Raw genomic sequence first — 27493 nt, 5'->3', positions numbered from 1 at the left:
CTTAGCCCACTGTCTATGGTTCTGCTTTCAATGATAACAAGATTTCGTGCATGTTCCAATAAATCACCTATATCATCCTGATCTTGTAGTGTAGCAATTGTATAGGAAGTGTCTATTTCAGATCTCGTGGTACATTCAACATCGGAAGACGGACATGAGGATTTTCTGCAAAGTATTTTTTTAATTTCAATTTTCTTACAAAACGAAATAAGTCCAAATGTACATTATCCAATGCATGCTTCCCAGTTAAACAATAATTAAGGCCTTTACACAGAATTGCGCTTTCATGAGAGTCAAACTTTCAGGATGAGAGATTCACAATATTTACTAAATTTATTTCAACATTTTCTACTTCACTGTCCACATTGTGGCGCACAATCTCATTAGCAGCTATTGTTAGTTGTTTCCCAATTTTGCTTTTGTGACTGATCTGGTATTTCTTGCCACCCCGCCTGATTCTTCGCCTACATTTTTCTTTTTGTTGCCTAGGCGATATCTCTGTACCCCGCGTAAAAAATCAGAGGCCAGATTGGAATTAGCATTAACAGTACTCGATGACATCGATCTTTCTTTGGGAAAACAGTTGTGTCAAAAATTACTTTCTGTATATTATGCATGATTGACTTTTATAAGTGTGCAGGGCTGTTTGCTTTTTACTACTGAAACCTCAAAGGTTCTACAAGAAGAAAACATATAAACGATCCTTCTCGGGGATGGCGCCCAGAATATGTAACACACTTCCCCCTGAAACCAGACTGAATGTCTCTACCGCATCTTTCAAAAAGGAAGTTAAAGCTTTTCTCATGGCAAAATTCACATGAACACAATCTATATAGACACCGAGTTCTACAGCTCCCTTACTAGTATGCCATACTATGTTAAGGCTCCAACTAAACACCTGGCTCACGCCCTTGACTTGACTCAATTGGGATGTTTCCTGTTATGTACCCTACTGCTGATTGCACGAAATGTTTTGTATACGAGTGTTACCTGCATATATTTGTTTGTATAACTAACAGTTGTATTAATGTAAAGCGCTCTGATATTCGCAAGGATCTTGTTCGTGCTCTATAAAACTCTCAAAATAAATAAAAAAATATAGGAAGCAGTTCAAAAGAAAGGCATTGTTTCAGTGTTTTAAGCGTTTGAGATTTGCTTTATGAAGTGTATAAGATTTGCATTATTATTATTAGGTTCGAACTGACTTATCCTCAGTTGGGAGAAGACTTCTTTTATTTGTGTATACCAATACATTCTTTTTTAACTGGAGGATAAGTCATTTAATGTCCTGAAAAGGCCCTTGAGGAACTCTTTAGTTAGTCTAGAAAACGAGAAGTAGAGTTGATTGAACATACTTCTAAAGCATGAAATTGCCAGTCGGTATACTATGATAGAGGAATAGGAACAGCTTGATCATGCTAGGTCCAACAAATATGGCAACATTTGTTTAGGTGGAGAGGAAACATGATTAATGTCATTCTGAGAGCACCATGAACAGAAACATGACCATTTAGCCTTATATGCTGTGTTTGTTTCAGCTCTGGCTCTTGCTAACATTTTTATGCCATCTTCTAAAATATTAAAGAGATGGGACTCCTTATATTCATGAGCCAGGCTGATAAATTTAGAGCCTTCGACTTGGGATGAACAACCTGTCCTTAGCCATCAATAGAAGGGCAGATACCAGTTTAAGTGGAATATGTTGCTGCTCTGATAGGAGAAGTAGCTCCGTGCACCAATATTTTCTGGGCCAAAATGGGGCTTTCACTAAGCCACAACAAGGTTCCCTATTAATTTTGCTGAGCAAGCTTGGAACTAGTGGAAGTGCCTCTAGTGAAAATCAATCAAATACCTGGCTGCTTCATTGTCGGCCCATCAACAGTGTCATAGACAATCCTTTTTTCTGTTTAAAATAGGTTGTAGGCTAGGATGGTGGTGCCATCCACGTCTAGGTCATTGGTGAACTTGCCATCTTTGTCAATGGGCCTATCATACTCACCAGTACAGAATTTGATGATGTTGCCGTCGAGCTTCTTGATGATGAAGCTAAGCTATCATGGTATCATTGACGGTTTGTTTGACAACTTATGACTCGCCAATGAGGGGTACATCTACGCTTTATTGGAAACTCTGACTTGGAATTTTTAGGTTTTGAAGAAGATGACTATTTCTCTTCAAATGTCTGAGGCAAAGCTTGTCTCAGTGTGTATTTTCTTCTCAATCAATCAATCAATCAATCAATCAGGGGTTTATAAAACGCGATACTCACCCGTGAGGGTCTCAAGGTGCTGGGAGGGAGGGGGTGGGAGGGTGCACCTCGGGATCAGTCGAAGAGCCAGGTCTTGAGGCTTTTCCTGAAGGTGTGCAGAGTGGGGGAGCGTCTGAAGCTGGTTTCAGGTCTTTGCAGCGACGTAGTTGAAGGCTCTTCCGCCTGCTCTGGTTCTGCGGATGCGTTGGATCTCTGCCAGGGCGAGGTCGGTGGAGCGGAGGTTCCCTTTAGGTACGTGGAAGGAGACTCTTTCGTTGAGGTATTTGGGCCGAATGTTGTGGAGGGATTGGGAGGCGTGGGTGAGTAGCTTGAAGGTTACTCTCTTCTCGATGGGGCGCCAGTGGAGGTCTCGTAGGTGCGGGGTCATGTGCTTGTGTCATGGGGTTCCGAGGATGAGTCTGGCTGCGGTGTTCTGGATGGTTGGAGCTTGTGTGGCAGGGTTTTGTTGATTCCGGTGTAGACCGCATTACAGTAGTCCAGTCTGCTGGTAACGAGTGCGTGGGTGATGGTCTTTCTGCATTCGGGGGATCCACTTGTAGGTCTTGCGGAGGATATGGAGTGAGTAGGAGTAGGTCGAGGCAACGGCGTTGATCTGGCGGGTCAAAGTGAGGGAGGAGTCTAGGATGATTCCGAGGTTCCGGGCCTGGTGCGTCGGGGTGGGTGGGTTTCCTTATCCTTCTCGACTTTTTTAGTGGGTTCTTCAAAAGAATCCTTTTCCGAAGTGCAATCTCTTTTCCAGAGCTTCTAGTGAGATTCTGATGTTCCCTCACCTTCATCTCCAGAGCAAGGATATTCTTTTGCTTGTTTTTAGAGCCAAATAAGTAGCACCCCCTCACTGTCTTTGAGAGACTTAGCAGAAAAATTATAAAAGTACTTACAGTCTTTGCCTTGTGCTTTGGGTGAATGCAATGAGGTCACTCCCTATGGGGATCTACAGTTTCAAGCCTAAGCTTGATAAAGGTACCACGAGACCTAAAAAGAACATGGATCCTACATGGTTTTCTTACCCACAATGCTCTGCAACCAACAAACTGTGCCTGAAATTACAAATTTTCCTTACATTTCTGTAATGGAAACTTCTGGAATCCACAGGAATCCACAAAATGTACCACCCAGAGTTGCCTTACTTGTGATGATAATAACACTGCACCACCTGTGTTGCTGGGCTTGGTGTCCACCACTGGGATGGATCAAACTGACGTCAATGGCAGTCTGCTCACAATGGCTTTCACATGTAGTGTGACACACCAAGTGGGTGCCTCCGGGGCCAATGACGTTGGACCCTTTGCACCCCGAGGGTCAGTTAGGGGAAAACCCTGTCTTATGTGCCCAGAGGCTAAGACCAGGAGAAGGGCTTGTGCAGGGAGTCTGGAGAACCAGCTTCCTGGAGATTACACTGCTGCTGACGTGAGGAGGTGCAGTGCAACAACTAGAGCTCGTCACCAGGAGAAAAATGAGCCCAAGGTTGTTAAAACCGGCCCAACAGGACCCAAGTAATGGCATTTTAAAATTTGCTGCCTTTAGACCTTTTTTCCTGCAAAGCTCGAGGGGCTCTGCTGTACTTTTCAAATTTTTCCCCCAGGGTGGGCCACGGGTCAGCACAGGATTTACTAATTCTTTTTCTCAGGTAGGGGCAGTGTGTGGAAGCTACTCCCTGCACTCTCTACTGGCACAGGTACCCCATCCCAGAGGCCATTTTTACTCAAAGGGGGGCGCAACCCGCATCCCTGGCCCCGGAAACAAAAGGGAGATGAGGGAGAGCCATTGTGCCTCCCCAATGGCGGTGGCATCTTCCCCGCTCACCATTGTCTGGTGGAAGTGGGCCATCAAAGAAGGTTGGACCCTGCCATCAAAAGGAGGAAGGTAAAAAGAAGCTGCTGGCTCCCACAGCTGCACACAGAGCTGTAGGCAGTATGGGAGCCGGTGGTACAGCGAGTGGTGGGCTCCCACAGCTGCCCCCAACAAATGGAGACCTAAAAGTGCCCAGGTGGCACCAAGCACACAAGAAAAGAAAACAAAAGGAGAAGCTACATGGCAAAAACAAAGCAGCAGCTCTCCCCGGCGTACTCATGGTAGCCCTAGGATGGCAGGGGCACCGCCAAGGATGTTTGTGGGGGAATGGGGCTGGAGGAGCGGATGAGCTCCCCCTAATGAGTTTTGTAAAAGTAATGACTCTAGGTTTGCAGGGTCACAGAGTCCAAGACCACTCTTGGATATTCCAATGTGTTCAAAGCACTCCCAAGGCTGTAGCTTCTGCTCTACAGCTAGGAGTGCTGCATCCTAAAGGGGCTAATTTTATGGTTGCAATTATTGTGATTTTAAGGTGTGTAAAGGAGATACAGCCAGTGAATTGCTCTCTGTGGGTGAAGTCTATGGTTTCATATTATGTGTTCAAAATGTGATGTTATCCGGAAATTGCTTTTATGAATGCTTTTTCACGGTTGGAAGGTTTATAAAAATGTAGGCATATGGTTTGCTCATTTTAAATGATTTGAGATAATTTTGACAAAGATTATTGATCAAAGTGAATTTGCTTTATTGACAGTAATAAGTGCATTTACACCTCATGATTAATATTGATGATTGTATTTACCTACTAAATGAAGTCTTTAATATGTGGTTTGTTGCTCTTGAATCTTTGACAAAGCCAATATACTTGCCTTATATGTAAGGTGATTATGCTTGATTTGATTTTTAATTCTGTATAGTGTTCGAATGTCCTGGGGCGTCTTACCGTTGCTGCTGCCATGGGTAGAAAACGGTGGTAAAAGGTGATGCGCTAGTAACTAAAGAGCCAGGTCTTAAGAGATTTCCTGAAGGACAGGAGGTCTAGACAGTTCTTTAGATTCATAGGGAGAGAGTTCTATAATTTTGCCGGCCCCAGAAAGAAACTCCTACCTCTCCATGATACTCGTTTGGCACTAAGCAGCACAAGACACCTGGCTTCTGAGCATCTGAGTTTCCTGGGTGGAGTGTACCAGATACATCTGTCCTGAAGATAGCGTGGAACGACAATATGCAGTGCCCTAAAAGCTATGCAGAGAGCCTTAAATGCTATTCTCTTTGTCACTGGAAGCCACTGTAGCTTAATCAAGGCCTTAACACAGACTGTTATTTTGGAATTGCTGACAGGAGCTGAGTCAATGCATTCTAGAGCATCTGAACTTTATGGACAAGTCTTTTCTGGATGCCATAAATAGGCCATTACCAAAATGCAATTTGGATAAGGCAAGATGAGTAACCACTGTTTTTTGAAGGTCCGAGGTAATATAGGGACACATTTTCTGGATCATTTTTAAAGTAAAAAACTACTGATGAAACAAGAGCATTAATCTGATCTTCATTGTTGAGTTTATTGTCAAAGACAATCCCCAGGTTCTTCTCTTTCTGCACTGGTGAGAGGAGTGCCACCACTCCTGAGGCTTCGAACCAGGAGAAGGACCTCAGTTTTCCCCAGAGTTGAGCTTTAAGCAATTTAGCCTCATTGAGCTACCTATCTGAGACATACAGGAGCTAAACCTTGAGGCAGTGTCTTCTGAGTTTCTGGATACCGATACCACTATTCGGATATCGTCAGCATATAATACCACTGAAGTATTGCCAGTGGGTGACGTAAAGATTGAAAAGAGTGGGGCTCAGGGAAGAGCCTTGTGGCACCCAAATGCAAGCAAAACTAGTCCGAGATTAATTCTCCCATGGCAACATGTAGTACTGGATTTTATCAAGCTGAGAGCAAGGACACTTATTCATAGCTCTGTGAGCCGGTCAATCAAGATGGTCTGATTGACCATATCAAAGGCTGCCGAGAGGTCAAATATTTCTAATATAATAATTTAATTTATATTGCGTGTGAATCACCTCAGAAGGGGTATCTCAGCGCCATCGCCAATGTTATGGACAATAGGAACTCGGGACCCTGAGCAGCCTTAGAAGAATAAAGGCTGGTAACAACCCCACTACCAAGCTGCGCTTAGAGCTGCTTCATTAGGATGACAAGAATCCTGGAGGAGCGGGAGAACAGGACAATGTGGGTGGGGATGCTCCTGAAGAGGGGGCACCAGGGGTTGCCCTAGTGACCTCAAATCGGAGTATGGCCAAGAGGAGTCTAATTACTCCACATTGGCAAACTCAGATCCTCCAGGGAACGGTGCAGATGGCACAGAGGGTGTCCCCTTTATTTCACCTGGGAGGGTTCAGAGTAGGTCTAGATCTACTTCTGTCGAGTTCAGTGCTTCAGACACTTCCATGGGGACCTCCATGTCTAGTACTAAATAATCAAACTTGAGAAAGTTAGACTCCAGCTCAGGCGAGATCAGTTGGCCCTTGACAAATAGACCACGGAAGTACAGCACGCTAGGAAGAGATTGGAACTAGAGTCCCATGGTGGCAGCAACAGTGTACCTAGAATCATGGAACCATCCTTTGACACTAGGAACCTCAGCAGGATAGTAACTCCTTACCAGGAGGGGGATGACATCTTTAAATGGATCACTGCTTTGGAGAGGGCCTGTAAAGTTCAGTAGGTCCCTCAAGGGCAGTGTGCAGCTATCCTGTGGTTCTCCTTTGCTGATAAAGGTTGAGATAAGCTCCTTACTGTTAGAAAAGAGGATGCTGACAATTATGCAGTCCTGAAGAGTGTACTCATAGATGGATTTGGCTTACCCTCAGTCGCACACACAAGTGCTCGAGGGTAAAGGTATGCCCATGTTGGGCAATATCCCGGTAAATGTTTTGGAGGATATGCAGTCAGGGAAACAGTACATACTGCATAACGTTCTTTTTTAATCAGATGCCAACTAATTTTGCTATGTGTTGTTTGTCTATCTCTTGTTTCCCTGTGTCTCTGATAGACTTGTTTTTAATAGACAAGCGGTGGTGCAGGGTGGAGCGATAATTCCCCACGCCCTGAAGAAATTGCCGCGAGTTCATCCTAAGGCAATGAAACATGTCGGCAATTTAATAAGAGCGGACACACAGCACAGAATAAAAATCGAAAGCCAGTGTGATCTAGCTCAAGTTTGCACATAGTTGTGGGGTCGCATTTGGTGCACGAATCATTGCACAGCTATTCCCTATTACACACCCTAGCACTTTGTCTTTTGGGTTTTAACCCATCTATTTTCTTTTGCACATTTCTTTCCTTGGAGTGGTGGTAGCTGATGATGAGATCTTGAGGTAGCAGGCGAGTACCTTCCTGCTTTATCCTCCCTGGTGTTGCTACCATTTCCCTTTGGATTCACCCTGCCTCTCCAATGTTTTTTGACAATGCTTCACAAAATAGAGGTTTTTTCGTGTAAACAGATCTCTGTGTTCAGATTCATACATTCTTTCTGTACTTCATAGAGTTCGCCAAATTCCAATTAATTTCTATTCAAATTCGTAATTTGTACTTATTGTCACAGTTTATCGATACACACACTGCGAACAGTTTTATAGTATTTCTTCTGACTACAAGTCCCAGGAAGCCTAGCACTCCAGTGGATACTATTTTGCTTTTTGACCATCTGCGCGATCCGTAGCTGCTGAAACGGAAACACGCGTACACGCACATCGACATCCAATAAAACACCTTCATTGCCGCCCGCCGGATACCTCCCCTTCCAGCTCTGGCGTTCGGAGCGGGGTACCGACGGACAGGTAAGCGTTGTCTGTCGATTATCGTTTTCTTTGTGGTGTGATTTTGGGTCACACACTTGCACAAAAACGCTTTCCCCTGTTGTGTTATTCTGTAGTAGACATTTGTACTAAATCTTTGTAAAAGGTAACCTCTATACTTAAACTGCCTATTCGGGCAGTATCACACAGCCGATCAGGCTCTCTTTAGAGATGTATCAGTGTTACTTCGTTTGCCTTTCTTAGACATTGCTGTAAGATCACAACGGTTCCTAACAAGACAGCCTGTTTGTAGCCACTCACAGTCCATCCTCCTGCCAACGGGTAGTAGTCTCTTGACTCAATTACTTGTTTGTCGTTTTATTTAATTTCCTTCTGCCATGGTTTTAGCGTAGTTTCCACGAGTACCATTTAAGGTATTTCCGATTTGCCAGCTGAGGCAGTAGAGGGTCTCTGGCCCACGGGCATAACATAATTTGTCTTTGGAATTTCCCTTTTTTAGAGCGGTGCCTCAAAAGGCCTGAGCGGATGCCAGGTGAGGCGAGGTGCGTACCCACATCTAATCGGGTAAGTGCACATCAGTACGTGTGTCAATTACACCCTGTGTCTCAAAAATATATCGTATATAATCTTGAGAATCCATACGAAATTATGAGTGTATATTATATCGAATTACACATAACATTTTGGATCGGTAATATATACTGTTGCATAACATGATTAAGTAGAGTATCCTTATTAGAATACCTTTTTGTTTTGATTCTATTTAAAGGTTCACCACCAGACAATGCCTATAACTGATCCAATGTGAAACACAGGACTCGATCAGGTTGTATCTGGGTACCAACCATTGATTCAGGCTATTGTCTAATATCACAGATTTTTGTTTTGCTATCACGCTTTTTGCAGTAGCGTTTACATGGTCCTGATGAGAGCTTGGACTTCCCTGTCCACAAGCCGAAACATGTAGACCTAAGAACTGACAGTTATTTGTTTAGGCTGTCAATACTGTTTTTAATTTGGCACCAAGATAGCGCCAGAATAAAGTACACAGTGTCTTGGTAGTCATTTTTAACCTCACTTTTGCTTTATCACAATTTTTCGCACTGCATTCATCACCCTACCGTTGGTAACAATTTGGCACGGTTGCCTGGGATAACCAGGGTACCATCACAATCCCCATAGTGGTTGGTACTCTAGGGAATGTCCCTAGTTCCCAAATGATGATGAACCACCTCCGGTGGGTGATGGGAACTTTAACCTCAGTGGAGGTTTCCATATACCTGCCTTAGCTACCTCGGATTTTCTCTCCTTTTTTCTTGTTCCACCAGTATTTGTTCTGATCCCTGTTTTCTAGACCGATAGTATACCTTGTGAGTACTGCTACCATGAGGCACCATCACTCCACTTTCACAATTTTTTTCACCACAATTTTTTCACCACATCAGGGTGTTAGAGACACAGGCCACTGGTTACAGAGATAGTCCTTACTTCGTATGAAATCCTTTTTCTTTCCTTTATTGGTGATTCATACCTATAGCAGTATAGATGGTGTAACCACTTGCTTTATAGATTGTCCAAAAATATATGACAACTTTAATAGGTGTATGAGCAGTGTCTTCACCGTGTGAACAGGTCATTTATTGTATACAGGTCTTTAGAGTGGGGGACGACCTGTTCTCTGCCCCTACAGCTCCTTAGTGTGTTTTGGTCAAGGAGTGACTCCCCTGCTTGGCAGGCACCAACGAAGCATTTTGCCGGTCTGCATTTCCGAAGCTTCTGCTGGACTCCGAAGTATTTGCAGCCCAGGAAGAGGATTTACAGACATCTCAGAGGCCGACCCGAGTCCCCAGCAAGGCTGAGACCTGCAGCCCTCGTGAGTAGCGTGGAACCGGAACTCTTGGTCACCGTGCACTTTTGCAAGTGCATTAACTTCTTGACGTCTCTTGAAGTCGTGCTTGGGGTTACTTGTAGCCCCTACCTCGAGCTGAAGATCCAATGAAGATTGTCGGCCTGGTCACCCCGAGTGACCCGTGGGCCGCCATTTTGTGTTTCCTCTCGAGGTCCCTCCGCGATCCCTGGTCCGTCGACTGGTGGGTCCCTGAGGGGGTAACTTTGCTTTTCCTTGGGCTTCCCTGGTTGCTCCAGACATGGCCTGACTCCCAACCAAGTGGTGAGTCCCACAGACCTTGCTGGTCTGCACCGAAGCATCTTTCTCGTTTCTGTGTGGGTTGCTGTTGCCAAGGCTTGTTGTGTCAAATCCGTGCACCGACGCTGCAGCACTCGACATCCTTTGTGGGACAGCTCGAATCCAGCTCCTGGTTGTCCTCGCGCCTCCTGGTCCTCGTGGCTGAAGAGTCAAGCTTCACCTTCTTCACCTGAAATCACCTGACATCGGTGGGCATCTGCCTATCGCCTTCCTGGTCACTGGCTAGTGACCCAGACTCTGTCCCCTCTGCTTTTAGGTTCTTCTCATCTTCGATCCAGGCTTGGATCTCTTCGGACACTTCGCCTCTTTCCGGCAGCAGCACTTCTTTGCCAGGTCCCATTGAAATCGGGCTGGACTGTTCCCATGAGGCACAGGGTCAGACTGATTTGCATATGGCCATGTCTGAACTGGGGTGGCAGAGTGGGCCAAAGAACTGTGATGGATTAAACCCAGATCAGTTGACTGGGGGTGAGTGCTTGCAATGTTCAACACTCCGTCCATCATTTCCTTTGGTTTATGCTTTGTTCGTCATAAGTTGGCAGGGTATGCTCAGACATGAGTCCCTTGCCCACTTTGCCACTGGATTCAAGCAAGCCTGGCTGAAGACGGCTGAAATGCCAGAAACCGGTCCTAGGAAGCTTGTTTCCGGTCCAGGGAAGACATGGCTTGGCAGTTCGGGCTGGACTGTTCCCATGAGGCACAGGGTCAGACTGATTTGCATATGGCCATGTCTGAACTGGGGTGGCAGAGTGGGCTAAAGAACGGTGATGGATTAAACCCAGATCAGTTGACTGGGGGTGAGTGCTTGCAATGTTCAACACTCCGTCCATCATTTCCTTTGGTTTCCCATTGAAATCGTCGACGTGACCCGACACCATTTGACACCAATGCACCCGGCTTCTCTAGGTGATGTAACACGAGTACTCTGGTGCTCCCGTGGGTGTTGACCCTAGAACTTCCTAAGTCCCAAAGGGTTTGGTCCTGACTCAATTCTAAGTGTCCCTAATCTTTAAAAATCTAACCGCAACTTTCCCCATATAAGCTAACGGGAGCTCGCGGCTGTGTTCTCACACTGCACACGGCCCCCGTGGGTCCCCTGTGTCACTACCTTGGGTGGTTCCTTGGGGTCCCAGCGATTCTACAGGCTCTAGGCCTTGTGTCTAGTTCAGTCGTGATTCTTATACCACTATTTTAGTATATGGTTTGGCTCGACCCTAGGGCTTGACGTGTATTTGTGCTTATTACTGTCATATTTGAGGTGTAACTTATGTGTTTTGACCTCTCGCCTCATAAAGAGACTAGGAGGTGTTGTGTGTAGACTTAGATTCCGTATATAGGTGCAATTCATATTGCCCTTATTTAGGCATAGAATATCCAGCCCTTATTTAGGCATAGAAAATCCAGCCCTTATTTAGGCATTGTCCATGCTAACCAAATACAGGCATGGTCTCCTACATCCGTCAATCCACGTCACAACGAGTTCTTGGAAGACCAGACTCTTAAGCCTTTGCTTGGATATTGATTTCTTCAAGAACTCATTTATTATGCATGAACATCTATTCCTTAGGGGTTCATTCATGACGTTCTGATGCCCGACTTTTACATCAATACAGGCATTCCTAAACACCTTCAAGGTATAAATATACCTGTACTTGCCCTGGCAAACCACGGTTCCGGTACGGTCCAGTTCGACTGCCTACTTGCGGTTCGCCACGGCAAGTTCGAAAGGAGATCGAGTTCCAGCCTTATGCACTGACCGGACGCTGTCATCCTCCTCGCAGAGAATCCAGCTCCAGTGTTTCTGACTCCCCTTGCGGGGTGTTAGATATCGAGTCACGGAAAGAGATTCCAACCTCGCACATTCTAAGGTATAGAGCAGACTAGAACTTAGAGAAATTTTTGACAACTCTTGGAAAAACTAAAACTATAGCTAGCTATACTTTAGAAAACAGCACCTACTTCTTACCTCGTACTACACTTAGGTTAGGTACACTGGGGTAGAACTATTTAGAAGCATCAGATGAGTATTCACATTTTAGCCTGTGATATTTATGTATGTATTTTATGAATATATGTCATAGCTACAAACCATGCTATTGCAGTATTATTCTATCTTACTGCTAACTCTGTACATATTGTACTTAGGGCTCCTGGTTTTATGGTATTTATTTTTTGAACATTTCCGTGTGTATTTATCCATATTTATTTTTGGGCCATTTTATTGGTATTTATCCATATTTATTTTGTGTTTTGTGAACAGATGAGGTGAGAACTTGCATATTTCTGCATTTATTTAACGATAAACGTGGACTCATTCTTTGATGCCTGTCAGGTTTTAGCACATTACACAGCTAATAATAATAAAATAATAAACACACATTAACAAAATAGTGTAATTACACATATATCTGCTGAGATATGCAGTAATTTAAATACATCCCATTGAGCTTTGTAGCTCCCCGTGCTGTCATTATGTATAGCTACTGGCCTGAAAGTCATTCATCTTAGCATGGCGAATCATTCAAAAGAAGCTAAATTATCTGTATTTTTCCGCTTTTAAAAATAAATACAGACAGGAAAGACAGTGTTTTCTGACTGTATTTATCTGTAAAAATCAGTAAAAACGGAAAACAGGGAGCTCTAATTGTACTTCACAGCCTGTCTTACGATTGTAGCAGTTCATATCTCTTGCATGAGAAATAAGACTGTTCAATAAACACTTTTTATTGAAACGCCCGTCTCTCTATTTCTGTGCAACTCTGTAGAAAAGAAGCATGCATGATTGACTGAGTGAAACTGTTATCTATTGTCTCCATGGTTCTGAGATTGTTCCGACTCTAAGGCAAACAAAGTTGTCATGTTTATGCGGTTGTCAAAAACGAATCCCTTCTTCTATATTCAAGAAGTTTCTAGTGACCTCGGAGTTAACTGGCACACACAAGTAATTAAGTTTAATGTACTCGATAGAGACATACTGACCTCAGTCCTATGTCAAAACTATAGTGTATATTATTCCAATGCGCAGAGCCTATCAGGGATTTAGAAACTACACTACATGGCGCCCAACGGTTTGGTAAGGCACTAATTTAATGCTAGATACTGAAGTAACTCAGTCGTGCTTTTCTCAGAGACCGCTACCCATACTACTCCATAAGACGTCTGGAGTGGGTAGGAATAACATCCGCCATAGATGAGTAGGACAAAAATCCTATGTATTAGCTGTTTGGTTTGTTCAACGTTGAAGGATACAGTGTTCCAAAATATTGTGCATCTTATCTTTGTTTCCTTGAAACTTGCTCTGCAATTTTTCATTAAACAATGTCCGACAATGGGAATGTTGTCGTTGACAATGGTACAGCTGCGGCTGACGTTACAGGTTTTCAAGAAACCGAAGTGGATGTTATACACATCCCACCAAATTTAAGGAGAGCCATCACTCTAAAACGTATAAATCATGGCCTAACACCAAGAGGTGGTAGAGCAGTTTTTGTGATAGAGGCACATGAATCTCACCAGACAGAGGTATTCTATTCATGGATAGTATTCCCAGAATCCAATCCAATAACTAAAACATTTCATTTCTACAAAGAAGATGAATCATCTGAGAAATATATTCCTTTCAAGGATATTGAAATTCCACTCACATACCAGGAGCATGATCTCTGGTATAAAGGCGCCCTAAAACATTACAATCACATTACCAGGCTCGGTCCACTAGGTAGACCAGGAGCAACATGGCCGATTTTAGCCGGCTATACACCTCATCCTGATATTGAAGAAATGTCTGACGTAGAATTACTTAATCAGATACAAAATTGTATAGAATTACACAGTTAAAACCACAACTGTCTGAAAGTTCTGATAAGTTCTTTACTCAAAACACTCCTATCTCTTCTAAAAAGTAGTGGGAGAATAACAAACAACATTCAAAAGAGAAAGATTCTCAATCCCGAGGTAGGTCTCCTCAAAAGGAGCCCTCTGAAAGGAGGTACAACCTCAGGAATAGGGATAATTTGTGAAAACCTGACAGGTATCAAGATACTGATACACGTTCCTCTCGTACCTTTCAAATATCATCACAGACATCCGAAAGAAGAGGACGATCAGAGAACAAAGAAGAACGCGTGAAGTCCAAAGACGATCAGCACGTTCAGAAAAACAAACCAAAACCTCAATTCTCCAAAAAGAAGGTAGCAGGTCTGAAGATCAGACATGCCGAGGATTCTGAGAACACAACTCAAGAATGGAGAATGGGCTCAGACAATGTTGGACAGCGCAGCAGAAGTTACAGTAGCTCGCCAGAACCTGAAGGGGCTTCTGGAGAAAGTGGACTTGAATGAGGACATTCAAGTTGAAACTGCAGATACCAGGGTTAGTTTTCTGCATAGGTGACATGAAATAACACTCCGGATGGAGGGAGACATACCAAGAAAAGTGAAAGCACTCTTTTGGGAGTGACTTTCAAAGGGTTATGATATATTTCTAGCAGAACAAGACTGGCCACCAGAATTTGTCAGGGAGTGCCCACATGGCGAAGACATCATTATGCTAGCCTTCTCCAACGATGTTCCAGTACACTTAAACTATACTTATGCCAGGAAATGGGTAGTGGCCCAGGCCCCCGCATTATTTAAGAATCAGGTAGGATGGGATGAGGACTCACCTCACCACAAATTCCAGTTAAAAAATCAACCAGCTGCACAAAGGCAGTACCCAGTTAAGCAAGAAGCTAAAAAACAAGTCAGGGAGATCTTAGATCAACTTGAATATCAAGGGGTGATTGAAACATGCACCTCATCAATGAACAATCCTTTATTTCCTGTCTCCAAACCACACAATACATATCATCTAGTTTTGGATTACAGACACCTAAACTCTTGTTGTAAAACATTTGCTTTGCAAAATGCACATAGTACAGCATTAATGAATAACATTGTGCGAAATAAGTACAAAACCACATTAGACATTTCAAATGGTTTCTTTTGTCAAAACATTGCACTTGAAAGTAGATATTTGACCTCTTTCTCAATAATGGGGATCCAGGGTCAATTTTGTTGACTCCCACAGGGGTTCAAAAACAGCCAAGGGTTATTCTCAGCAAGGGTAACAGATTTACTACAAATTTATGATGTCAATGATATATATCTGACAGACGATGACCTGGACAGACACTTGAACAGGGTGAACACCATTATATTGGGTTTCGCCTCTGAGGGTTACAAATTCAACTTTAAAAAGTCCAGAATTGCCCATCTCAACGTCCTTTTTCTAGGATAGGAACTTTCAAGTGAAGGCAAAAGCCTGGCAGCCAACTTTTTAGAAAAGTGTACGATGCTCCAACCTCCAAAAACGCTGAAAAACTTACACTTGATTCTAGGTTTCCTGAATTTTGGAAGAACATACATTCTAAACTACGGAGAGAGGGTTAAACCTCTATACGAATTAATCAAACCTGATTTCAAAGCCACAACTTGGACACAAGAACACACACAAATTCTGCGTTCACTTCAAACAGACATGTTAGCAACAAAACACTTGCAAACACGCATAAATGTACGCAACTTAGTGATCCGAATCATTCCGGGTCAATGCGGATTCATCTACTTAACTTTTAACGAAGGTGAAAAAGTACCAATTGCATACAAATCACACTTGTATACATAAGCAGAAATAAAATTCACTGTGACAGAAAAAATTCTGACAGCAGTTCAAACCGCTGTAGCAAAAGAAAGAGCCCTAGCATAGGGGAAACGCATTATGGTCGTGACTCCTGTACCAGCCTTAGAGGCAGTTACTAAAGCTAGCATTCCGAATGCAAAAGCTTTACATCCAAGATGGATACAATGGGTTAATTCTCTTGCTGCAACTGATGTTGAATATGTTACACAAGCATTCCTGCAATACGAACACGAATGTCCTCTGCCTACTGAAATTCTCCCTCTTGATCAGTACGAATTTATAATTTATACTGACGGATCTGCACAACCCGCTACAGAGAGCAAACAAGGTTACAGTGCATCATGCGCAATCATTAAAGGTCGTATGTGCGATGGCAAATTCAGACCAATGGTCACAAAAACGCAATCTCTAGGAGATTGTACAGCTCAGCGAGCTGAACTACAACCATTCAAGATGGCACTTGAAAACACGGATCGCGAATTCCCCACACTAATAGTGGGCGATTCTTTATCTCTGTTCAATCTTACAATGAATCTTTACAGAATTGGCTTCAAAATGGTTTCAAAGATGCAAAAGGTGGCACAATCAAGCATAAAACGCTTTGGGAACAGGTAGTTCAGTTGCGAAACAGACTACAAAACACTCACGTGATACACACGCTGAGTCATCAACGTGATGGCGTTCACGATGAAGGGAATTCATTGGCTGATGAAGCTGCAAAAGGGGCTGTGCAAACGTCTTCCGTAGCTGCAATCACTTGTTCGAAAATGAAAATAGACAGTGAAATAATGCTGGCTGTCAATGCTTCAAGCAAAGGCAGCGGTGCAGCGTTACCTAAAACATTTCCACTCAAATACTCAGACATAATTGATGCGAATAATGTTCCATTTGCTCGAATCCCTGGAGTGGGGGATAGGGTAATACCAAACATGGAACATAGATTAGGACTAATCCTAGCAGCACATGAAGGGTTCGCCTCTGCCCATGCCACAGTATCGTTATTAAAACAGAGATACTGGTGGCCAGGCATTAGGAAACAGACCAGGAATTATGTTTTGGAATGTGAAATATGCCAGAAGATGAAAAAATCTACTGTGAAACGTCCTGCGCAGACGCCCCTGTTAATTTCAGATCAACCATTAGCTTGTGTTTACCTGGACCACTGCGGTCCCTTACAAAGGGATGGTAACTATAAATACATCATGGTCGCAGTGGATTCGTGTTCTAGGTTCCTATGGATGTGGCCTCAGTGCTCGGCTGACGCTCTAACTGTTTTAAAAGATCTGGGAGTCTTTATCGGCACATACGCAATTGGTACACTACATTCTGACCAGGGTCCTGCGTTTAGCTCTCGAGCATACAAAGAAGCCATGGCCAGTTTGGGCGTGGCATTGCAGTATTCTTCTCTGTTCCATCCTGAGGGAAATTCTGTTGTGGAAAGAAAAAAACGGGACATAAAGCAGTCTATAACAGCTAGGGTATTGGGTTCGGGTGATGGGTGGGTCAAACACCTTTATGGCGTCCAGCGTGCACTTAATAACTTGACAAGATGTTCTCTAAGGGGTGTCACTCCATATGAAGTTCTATTTGGAACTAGAATGTTGGTACCGGACCTTGATATGCAAGGCACAGTGATGAAAAATAAGAAATTTGATATCAAAGATCGTTTGGCTGTTTTACAGGACTTAAGTGAACTAAGAACGACACAAAGCAACGTGCTCCTGAAGCCAACCATCACTGGGAAAAAACGGCCGTCCCAGCAAGGCCAGTCTGGATCCCAAAGCTTGGAAATCTAGTCAGAGAAAAGATCGCAGACAAGAAGGAATTTGGGCCTTCTTACAGACAACCAGTACCTGTCCTAGCAATCCACGGATCAAGAACAGTACTTTTGCCGCCCCTTGCTGGTAAAAAGAAGAGAAGGCTTGTGTCCATCGACCTGATCAAACCAACCTATGTGGCTGATACTAAGCAGTAGGCCAAGTGGACTCCGCCAATGTAGCAGACACACTCCTCTAGCTACAATCCAAAAGGTTCAAACTGAAAGACTCATCACCTTTGAAGATTCTACAGTGAGAAATAAAGGACTAAGCAACAATGCCATGGAACTTATACCTCTTGAGACCCAAATAACAGTTCGTACTGATACACAAGTCTACAACGAAGTAACAAGGGATCAACTGGTTCCAGCGGATTCAACAAATACGGATGCAATTCCAACCATTGACAGAACTGCCTCTGGCTATTTCATGAACTTTGATACGTTTTCTGAGAATCCAAGCAAACCTGAAACAACGCCAGCACAAAGAACTTTCAAAGAACAAGCAACAGACTTTTTTCATCTCCTGAAAAAGACTTATCTGGTTTCACCATGGATTGAACTATGGATTGTTTTGGGAATATTCTTCTTTCTACTTTGGTTAGCTCTGGTATTAACTCTGGGTATGCTGATAAATGGAAGATATATTCAAATGGGCACACCAAGTAAAATAGTGAACTTACTTCTCCAGCCACACAAATCATCCCATCGTGAAGCAAGAGACTTTAGCAGTGAACATCACAGCCGTTCCGATACATGATGGTATAGTTTGGGACCAAACTCAATATGAAATTTTTGGCCCGTCGGAGCTTTTGAAGATTCCACATTTATTTAACATTTCATTAAGTGACTTTATTACCTCTAGTACCTTTTCTGATGATTGGAAGTTCGAGACTGTTAATAACATGATGTCTAATCTAGAGATGTCTACAGTATTCACAAATCATAAATATTTAGAACAGACTATGAACAAATGTATTGTTATAACCACTACGGTCATCATTTCTTGCATAAATCTGCAACACCTAGAAATGTATTTATGTATAACCAATGGGAACAAACCTCCAAAGGGTAGCTCAAATACTTTTGCAATGAAATTTCCATATTTTTCAGGCTACAATTTGTCTAATACAGAAACGTTTTACTTTAAAAATGTGAACAAGACAGGAACGAAAAATATCTTAACCAATACGAAACAGATTTACAGGGGGTAGAAGCTTTGTTTAGAGCCTGTATCATCCCGGAGCATGCACGATTGACTGAGTGAAACTGTTATCTATTGTTTCCACGGTTCTGAGATTGTTCCGACTCTAATGGGAAACAAAATTGTCATGTTTATACGGTTGTCAGAAACTAATCCCTTCTTGTATATTCGAGAAGTTTCTAGTGACCTCGGAGTTAGCTGGCACACACAAGTAATTAAATTTAATGTACTCGATAGAGACATACTGACCTCAGTCCTATGTCAAAACTATAGTGTATATTATTCCAATGCGCAGAGCCTATCAGGGATATAGGAACTACACTACAGAGGGTGTGTTTAGAAATAAATACATATATTTTATATATATACCTGGTGTGATTGTCTTTCATTTAGGCACTCAAGAGATTATAGACTGGTAAAACAAGCTGCTTTACATTCCTTCAAGACTTAGCCTGAAGGCTGCTTTCCATAGCTATCAATAGGATAGCTTTCAATAAAGGTTGTCTTTAACCTATAAAGGGTTTGTTTGGACTGGTACAGGGTGCCCACTATAACTAGTGGAGAGCATATACCAGGCCAACTTCTCACACCCACAGGGTACTTCATGTGAACCGCCACTTTCCTGGACAGGGCTGACATGAGCTTGCTCATGGCCACTGATGAGAGACAGGAGAAAGAGTGACCCACTCCCTGAGCTCCTCTCTCAGAATCCTGTTGATAGTTCAGTTGATGGAGTAGCTTTGGCAGGCAGCCTCACTGACCAGCAGCAAGCCAATTGCACGAGGGTCCTCAGTCAGTACCAACACATTTTCTCTCTGACACCCAGTCAAACCACCTGATGAACCCATGAAGTCGACACAGGTGACAGTCTGCCAGTAAAGAACAAAATTTACAGACAGCCTGACCATGTCAGGGACTGCCTCAGGGCGGTGGTCCAAAAGATGCTGGAATTGGGGGGCCCAGTAGTTCTTGTGCCAAAACCTGACACCAAGGTTGGAGAAAGAGAGATGAGGTTTTGTGTGGACTACAGAGGCCTCAATGCAGTCACTAGGACTGATGCCCACCCTATTCATAGGGCAGATGAACTTATAGATACTTTGGCCTCAGCCAAGTTTCTGAGTACATTTGACCTGGCTACTGGCAAATCCGACTGATCTGAGGATGCCGAGCCAAAAACAGCATTTTCAATCCCCAGTAGGTATTCTCAATTTACTATGATGCCCTTTGGACTGACAAATGCACCTGCCACATTTCAGAGGTTGGTGAACAAAGTTCTCACAGGTCTGGAAACCCATAGTACAGCATATCTGGATGATATAGCTGTCTTTAGCTCCACCTGGGAGAATAGTCTGGTCCACCTCAGGAATGTTCTGGAGGCCCTGTAAAAGGCAGGCCTTACTATCAAGGCCACCAAGTGCCAGACAGGGCAGAGCAAGGTTGTATATTTGGGTCACGTGGTAGGTGGAGGCCAAGTTCAGCCATTGGAGAAAATCCAGACCATCATGGACTGGCTTGCCCCCACTGCCCAGACTAAGGCCAGAGCTTTCTTGGGCCTGATTGGGTACTAAAGGGGGTTTGTTAAGGGATATGGGTCCATTGTCACTTCCCTTAATGATCTCACCTCCAAGAAATAGCCTAAAAAAGTTCAGTGGACAGTTTGCTGTCAAAAGGCATTTGATGACCCGAAGCAAACCATGTGCATTGCCCCCATTCTGCAAAGTCCTGCCTATTCCCAAACCTTCATTGTCCAGACAGATGCGTCTGAGATAGGGGTAGGAGCTGTTTTGTCACAACTAAATGCAGAGGGCCAGGACCAACCAGTAGCTTTCATAAGTATTAGGCTGGCCCTCCAGGGAGAAACGTTGGTCAGCTATAGAGAGGGAGGCCTTTGCTGTGGTCTAGGCCATGAAGAAGTTTAGGCCATACCTGTTTGGTACTCACTTCCTTGTTCAGACAGACCATAAGTCCTTCTTATGGGTTAAACAAATGAAGGGTGAAAATCCAAAACGTTTGAGGTAGTCCATTTCCCTACAGGGGATTGACTTTTCACTGGAACATGGGCTTGTGAGTAACCATGCCAAAGCAGATGGACTCTCCGGATATTCCACTTAGAAAATGAAGACTCAACTGGGAAAGGTTAGTCTCTTCTCCTTACGTTTGAGGAGTGGGGGATGGGTTGTGTAGGAAAGTAGGATCTGCTTTTCATGGTTACCCCCACTTATTGCTGGTACCATTATGTTTTACTGACTAGTCTGGCTGGGATCCTGCAAACCAGGACCCCCCAGTCGCTGTGCTTTTTACCTAAATTTGGACATGGTGAGTACTTAGGTACACTCTCAATTGGATACTCGTTTACCCTTTCCAAGTCCCTAGAATATGGTACCTAGGTACCCAGGCCATAGGTATACCAGGGGTCCCCCATGGACTGAAGCATGTATTGTGCCAACCATGGGAGACCACTCAAATTGTGACTACCGGCCTGCCATTGCCGCCTGGGTAAGCTAGTGCTGGCACCACTTACAACAGATATAAGTTTCCTTAAATTTGAGGTCACTGCACTAAAAACCTATAAGTTACCCCTACGGCAGTCCTTTCAATCCTGTAAACAGGGTGCTCAGTTATAAGTGGGAGGGTGCCCCTGCATGAGCATGACACCCCCACAATCCATGGAGTCCATTCTTCCAGGTCGTAAGTACATCAGCCATTACGACATATAGAGTGGGCATGCGTCATTACGCAATGACCATTTCTAAACTGGCTGTAACGTATCCTGTTGTGTTTTGTATCAAACATGTTGGAATCATACGTCAACACATACGGACAGCAAACTACAGCTGCTGCTGACCAGAGACATGATTCTGCCCTCCTGCTCCTGAGCCAAGCTCAAGCGGGGGAAGGCAGGACAAAAGGTTTCCTGTCACAGAGAAGTGTGACCACCTCCCAGTCAGGACTTAGTGTATTGGGACAGGGTGGGAGCACTTACCAGCGCCACCAGACTGATTTGAAGGGCACATTTGGTGCTCTTCTTGCATACTTCAGTTGGAACCAGTTCAGGGAGCCGTTGGCTCCCGCTCTGGCAAAAAACTGGAAAAAGGACTTGGGAGTATCCACCCACTGTCCAGCCCCTCCTCTTGGAGGGACCCCTGAATCATTCCAACCCTTTCCTTAGGGTTCTTAAGGGCTTACCTTAGGGCAGAGGTGTGGTGCAGCGGCCAGGGCGGCTGACTCCAGAACACGGAGCTCACAGTTCGATCCCCGGCGCCAGGTTAGCCTAGCACCATGTGACTTTGGGCAATAGCTCACTTAATCTTCCCAACGGCCCCCAGTGCCAGGACACCTAGCCTGAGGTAGCTATGCGCTTTTCAAATGCTGGTTATTATTATTGTAATTACCTGTTGGTGGTTCATTAGATTAGTTGTGGGACAAGATTCAGATCCGATACCACTTCAACTTCAACCATCTGGGCACTTTGGAGTTTGCTGGACTTCACTTTGGGAACCGAGACTGCAACTGGGAAGACTCCTGCTGCTCCTGGTCTCGTCCTCCTGCAAGTCTGCTAGATTGTCTGTGCTACATACAGGTTCTTCACAGGACCTGTGGACATCCAAGACACCCAAAGGAATGTCTCTTAGAGTAAACAAGTCACTCTCCTGCATCTGCAGTTAACGCAACGAAGCTGACAGGTCGGCTGTCCCTGAGCTCCTATGGACTCCGAAAGGTTCAGCAACACAGGTCGTGGTTCTGCAACTCCCTCGAGGCCTGCACTGCCTTCATAGCAAGTTTGAAGTCAGTAATCCTCATCGGACCCGCTGGAACAGTATCCCTGTGCACTGCGTCGACTTGCGGTTGCCAAGGCTTGTTGACTCTCTCCTCCAGAGATCTTTGGGCTCCCAGGGGCTCCAAACATCTCCTACAGTCAAGATCTTCGCCTGCACTGCATCCTCTGCACCATGGGCCTTCATCCTTTGGTGAGCTGCTTGAGGTCCTCTTGTGACTTCTGTGCCTCCGGCCTGTGGGTTCTCTTGAGGGTCTTCCATCCTGGGTGTTGTTATTCTGAATACCTACATTGCTTCTTAAGTGCCAATCCTTTGAGTCTTAGCCATCTTGTTCACTTGTACAGGCTCCCCCTTTGGATCCCTTTTTCTCCTCCGAGTTCCTGTGTGATCCTGGGCTGTGCTGTACTCCTTTTTCTGCTTCATTTTCTACCAAGTCGCGAGTCTTTGCCCAAGTCCCTTACTTTGTCCCAGACAGTCCCGGACAGTTCCTGACATACACTTTCGCCTTCTTCACTGCGGCATCTTCCTGAAGTCCGCCAGATTCAGGACCTCCTAACTTTCAGGAAACGCCTCAAAACATGGCTCTTCGACCAGTAGCATCCCCTCTCCCCAGCGCCTTGAGACCCTAACGGGTGAGTAGTGCTCTTTATAAGTATACTGATTGATTGATTGATTGTGGTCTACGAAGGTTTTGACGACACTTTGCACATATGCACTCGGCTTCGCCGGTGTAGGTATCCTGGGGTATCCACGGGTGGGGTGACCAGTGCTTAATTTGAGCCAGGGCTTTCCGGTGCTAAGCACTGGCACTTAATTGGTTTCCGGTGCTCAGCACCGGCACCTAATTGTCAACAACATACCTAGAACAGTCTACCACATGGTGGCGGTGCTCATCTAATTTAGAGATGAGCAGAACAACGGTTGTTTAGGACTACAATATACATTAAAATTGCTAATACCTGCCTCCCCATCCATTCCTTTAGCTTTTGGGCCCTGGAATAATCTGAACTGTCGCATTTACATGTGAGAGAGATGATTAGTAGTTGTTTTGGCAGCGATGACAAGGGCAATGGGTGGTGCAAGCTGCATTGGCCACCTGGTCCGATCCCTGGAACTTAATATTTTACAAATTAAGCACTGGGGGTGACTTTCCGACCTTCCATTTCCACTGTGTTTCTTCAGGGTCCATTGGGAAGGTTTCATATTTCAAAATGCAACCGCGACTTACTCACTGACTTCCATTGACAACGCGGTTGTGTTCCCACTCTGCACACGGCCTCCATGGGGTCCCTAATTACTCACCTTGGGTGGTTCCTTGAGTCCCCTGCTCTTCTAAAGCTTCTGGGTCCAGTCTTGACTTAAGTCCTGGATCACATTTCACTATTTTAGTATATGGTTTGGACTTCCCCTGGTGACCACTGTATATTTGCGCTACTTACCTGTTCTATTTCCAAAGTATTATGGGTACTGTGTTTATATCTCCAGGCAGGAGATATTGCAATGTGTTAGTGAGTGTTATTAATAAATAAATCTTTTTATAACTACACTCTGTGATTCTTTTTCACTTAACCTATACCATAATATCACGCACTGGTAAAACAAGCTGCTTTACACTCCTTCTGGACTAGGCCTGAAGGCTGCTCTCTACAGCTACCACTAAGAGAGCTTTCTAAGGTTGTCTTAGACCACTAAAAGCACCATAAGGGTTGTCTGGATTAGTGCAGGGTGCTACACTTACTTAAGTGAGCACCATATACTAAGCCAACCTCCTGAAGTCGAGCTCTGCTGTCTACCCGGGATATGGACAATGTTTGATTGTTGGTTACAAAGGTGTTGAAAACTTCCTTTACTTTTATCTGAAAGACGTTGGCAAGAGTATTACAAAATGTTTGGCTGCAACTATTTTTGCTTGGCAAAGGCATCTTCACTGGGCTTTTCACAGTACTACTAAAAAGCTCTTCTCCGGCGGTATTAGATTGTAAAATCGTGTTGATGTATTTGATTTGTTCCTCTAATATTTGTTTTTTTTTACTCTGCAATAGATTGCTTATAAGTCTCTGTCCTAAGGATCAAAATTAGATCACTAAATTCACTCCTTCCTTCTGCACAGCTGTTTCTGGGTTCTCAATCTCTCAATGAAACAAGGTTCTGAGAGAGTTTTTATGAAATTGATAATGATTTTTTCTGGTGCAGGAGTGACAATCACCCTTCCTATCCAGGCAGAATAGTTCTGTATAGTTACATTAAAATTTGTCATAGAACTGGGCTTAATTTCTAACAAGGTTTCTGATAGGGTATGGGGCAGATGAGCTGATATTCTTCCAGGCCCTGACTTTAGTGCTCTGGAGGTTTCTGCCCCTATCCGAGTAGGGGCCGGGGTGAATTAATATTAGACATCACAGCTTTATATTCGGACCATAATAGTGGTAGAGTCCTTTCCCTGGAGATATGGATGCGGGAAAAGATGCCATCCTACCGAGTCAATAGGAGATTTGACCAGTTATTGGTAATTGACTCAATCAATAAGGCAGTGTCTTTATCCTCAGCTTTCTCAAGATGGAAATTGGGCACACTCGTCGGGTCATGTGACCCTTAAGTTAATTAAGCGTGGCGCGCGTACGTGAAGTTAGTTAGGCGTACGCCCGCGCAAGCCACACAACGGACCGCCTGGCTCCTGTCTTTCTTTGAGTGTCTGGGCCCCACTAATTTGTTCACCTCACCTGACGAGGTCGCGAGTCACCAGCGACTGTGACAACATTATAGCTGGCGACGAGGGTGGGCGTGCCCCCGCACTGAGTTGCGGCCGCGACGGCGTCTCGCTGTCCCTGCGGTGCTTGTGCCCAGTGCGAATCAGCTGCGGGAGTGCTGTGCGTCGCTTCGCGCACATAGAGGTGAGCCGCTGCTTCGCTGCTGACCGTAAACCCTGCCACGTGGGTCCTGCCTTATCGGCGCTCGGCCGTATTCCCCAATCACCGCACCTCCTGCCACATGCGAGGCATCTTCGCAGCACTCGGCCGCATCGGAGTCGCGCGAGCGTCTCCCGGACCACCAGGCTCCTGCTCTCAGCGCTCCCGGGTGTAAATGTCCGTGGCTGCGATCGGCAGCTACATCAACTAGACCCATTATAGAGGGGCGTTGGTGAAGGAGGGCTCCTTCATATTAAGTGGGTCCCGGAGTTATCAAGGGGGTGGACAGCCAGTGAGAGGGAGAGCAGTGCACAGGCCTGTGGTCAGGCCCCGCCGAAGGTCTTGCAGTTGTGAGAAGGCAGTGTGTGTGACACCAGCGTCCGGAGGAGCCGTGAAGCTGCGCGGCAGCGTAAAAGTCACGCTAACTCAGAACGGAAGTGTGCAATCATGTCCACGATTCCACCTATATAGCCATTTATAGTGGACGGATCCCCTTCAGCACTAGCGCCAAAGTCGAAAGACTGGGTAGAACGGTTGCTGATATTCTTTGAGGCCACCAAGGTCCACAAGGACCAAAAGAGAGCCATGCTACTGCACCTGGGGGGTAAGGACATTCATAACATAACGAAGACCCTCGCTGAGGCTACGTCCAGGACTCACCACACGCTAATCAATGCCCTTAACGGATACTTTGAAACCATGGCTAATCAGGACTATGAACGGTTCATATTTCGACAAGCGCGCCAACTACCCGAAGAATCGCTTGACACCTTTCACGCAAGGCAAAAAAATCTAGCGTCCACGTGTGGATTCCGAGATGAAACAGAAGAAATAAGGGGGTAAATAATCCAAGGCTGTGTGTCAGCGAAGCTCCGTGAACGGATCCTAGAGGAGTCCGGGAAACCGCTAACAGACATATTGACCCTTGGCCGCACAAAGGAACTGTTAAAGGCACGAGCGGCCCACATGGAGGTGACCCTCTAGTCACCGGTAAAGACGGAACCCGTGAACGCCGTAATCACGTAGCCAGTACTGCGGTGGACCAAGAACGAAACAGGACCTGCATCTCCAGGACAGGCGAATCACTGCGGAGGACCACCTCACAAAGCGGCAGAACGCCCAGCAAAGGGCAAACGATGCTCCGGATGTGGACGGTTTAATCACTTTGAGAAAGTCTGCAGGTCGAAAAAGTACAGAAAGCCCCAACAGATGGTCAACATGGTACCGGAAGGTGGTGGAGAACCTAGTGACATAGATGACGATGATGAAGCAGAAAGGATAGTACACAAAGTGCACATGATTGGGACTATCACTCGCAAAGCTCGACGAATGCCACGTCACATCCAGGTGGGCCCGCATGACGTCATGGCCATGGTGGACAGTGGCGCTACGATAAACATCATGGCCTCCGCCCTATATGAAACCATGGATCTTGCCCCGATGCTACACCCCACCACGATCACAGTGTTTGCATACGGCCAAGACACACCTTTGAAGATCAGAGACCTATTCAAGACACCCATCTCCTACAGAGCCTGCTCCATCACCACCAATGTATAAGTCACAGAGGATGGTCAAGGCATGCTTCTAGGCTGCCGAGCTGCAGAAGACCTGGGAGTAGTGACATTCGCCTTCGGCGTACATCAGGAATCCGTCCAACACATCTTGGAGGAATTTGCAACCACATTTGAAGGGATTGGGAAGTTCAAAGGCAAGAAAGTACACCTCCACATCGATCCTACAGTGCAGCCTGTAGCCCTGCGCCACCGGCCTGTGGCCTTTCACCTACGCCCCCTAGTGGAAAAAGAGTTAGAGAAGCTAGAGGCGGCAGGCATTATTGAAAAGGTGTCCGGGCCCACCCCGTGGGTCTCCCCAATTGTTGTTACCAGAAAGCCTAAACAACCGGGAGCAGTCAGAATCTGCGTGGACATACGGCTACCGAATGCTATCAAAAGAAAGCGTCACATTACGCCCACCATAGACGATCTGATTGGAGAGATGGCGGGAGCGTGCTGGTTCTC

The 27493-nt window shown here is 45.0% G+C and overlaps 1 protein-coding gene across 1 annotated transcript in view; it reads left to right on the top strand.

Annotated features, from left to right (window-relative positions):
• The window catches only part of LOC146863461 (matrix metalloproteinase-21-like), a 607400-nt gene that overhangs the window by 296761 nt on the left and 283146 nt on the right, over positions 1 to 27493 (top strand). The window lies entirely within an intron of this gene.

This window comes from Triturus cristatus, chromosome 2_2 (genome assembly GCF_964204655.1).
Source record: "Triturus cristatus chromosome 2_2, aTriCri1.1, whole genome shotgun sequence".
NCBI classification, from domain to species: Eukaryota; Metazoa; Chordata; class Amphibia; order Caudata; family Salamandridae; genus Triturus; species Triturus cristatus.
The sequence above is the reverse complement of the archived record's forward strand: the minus strand, read 5'-3'. Positions and strand labels throughout refer to the sequence as shown.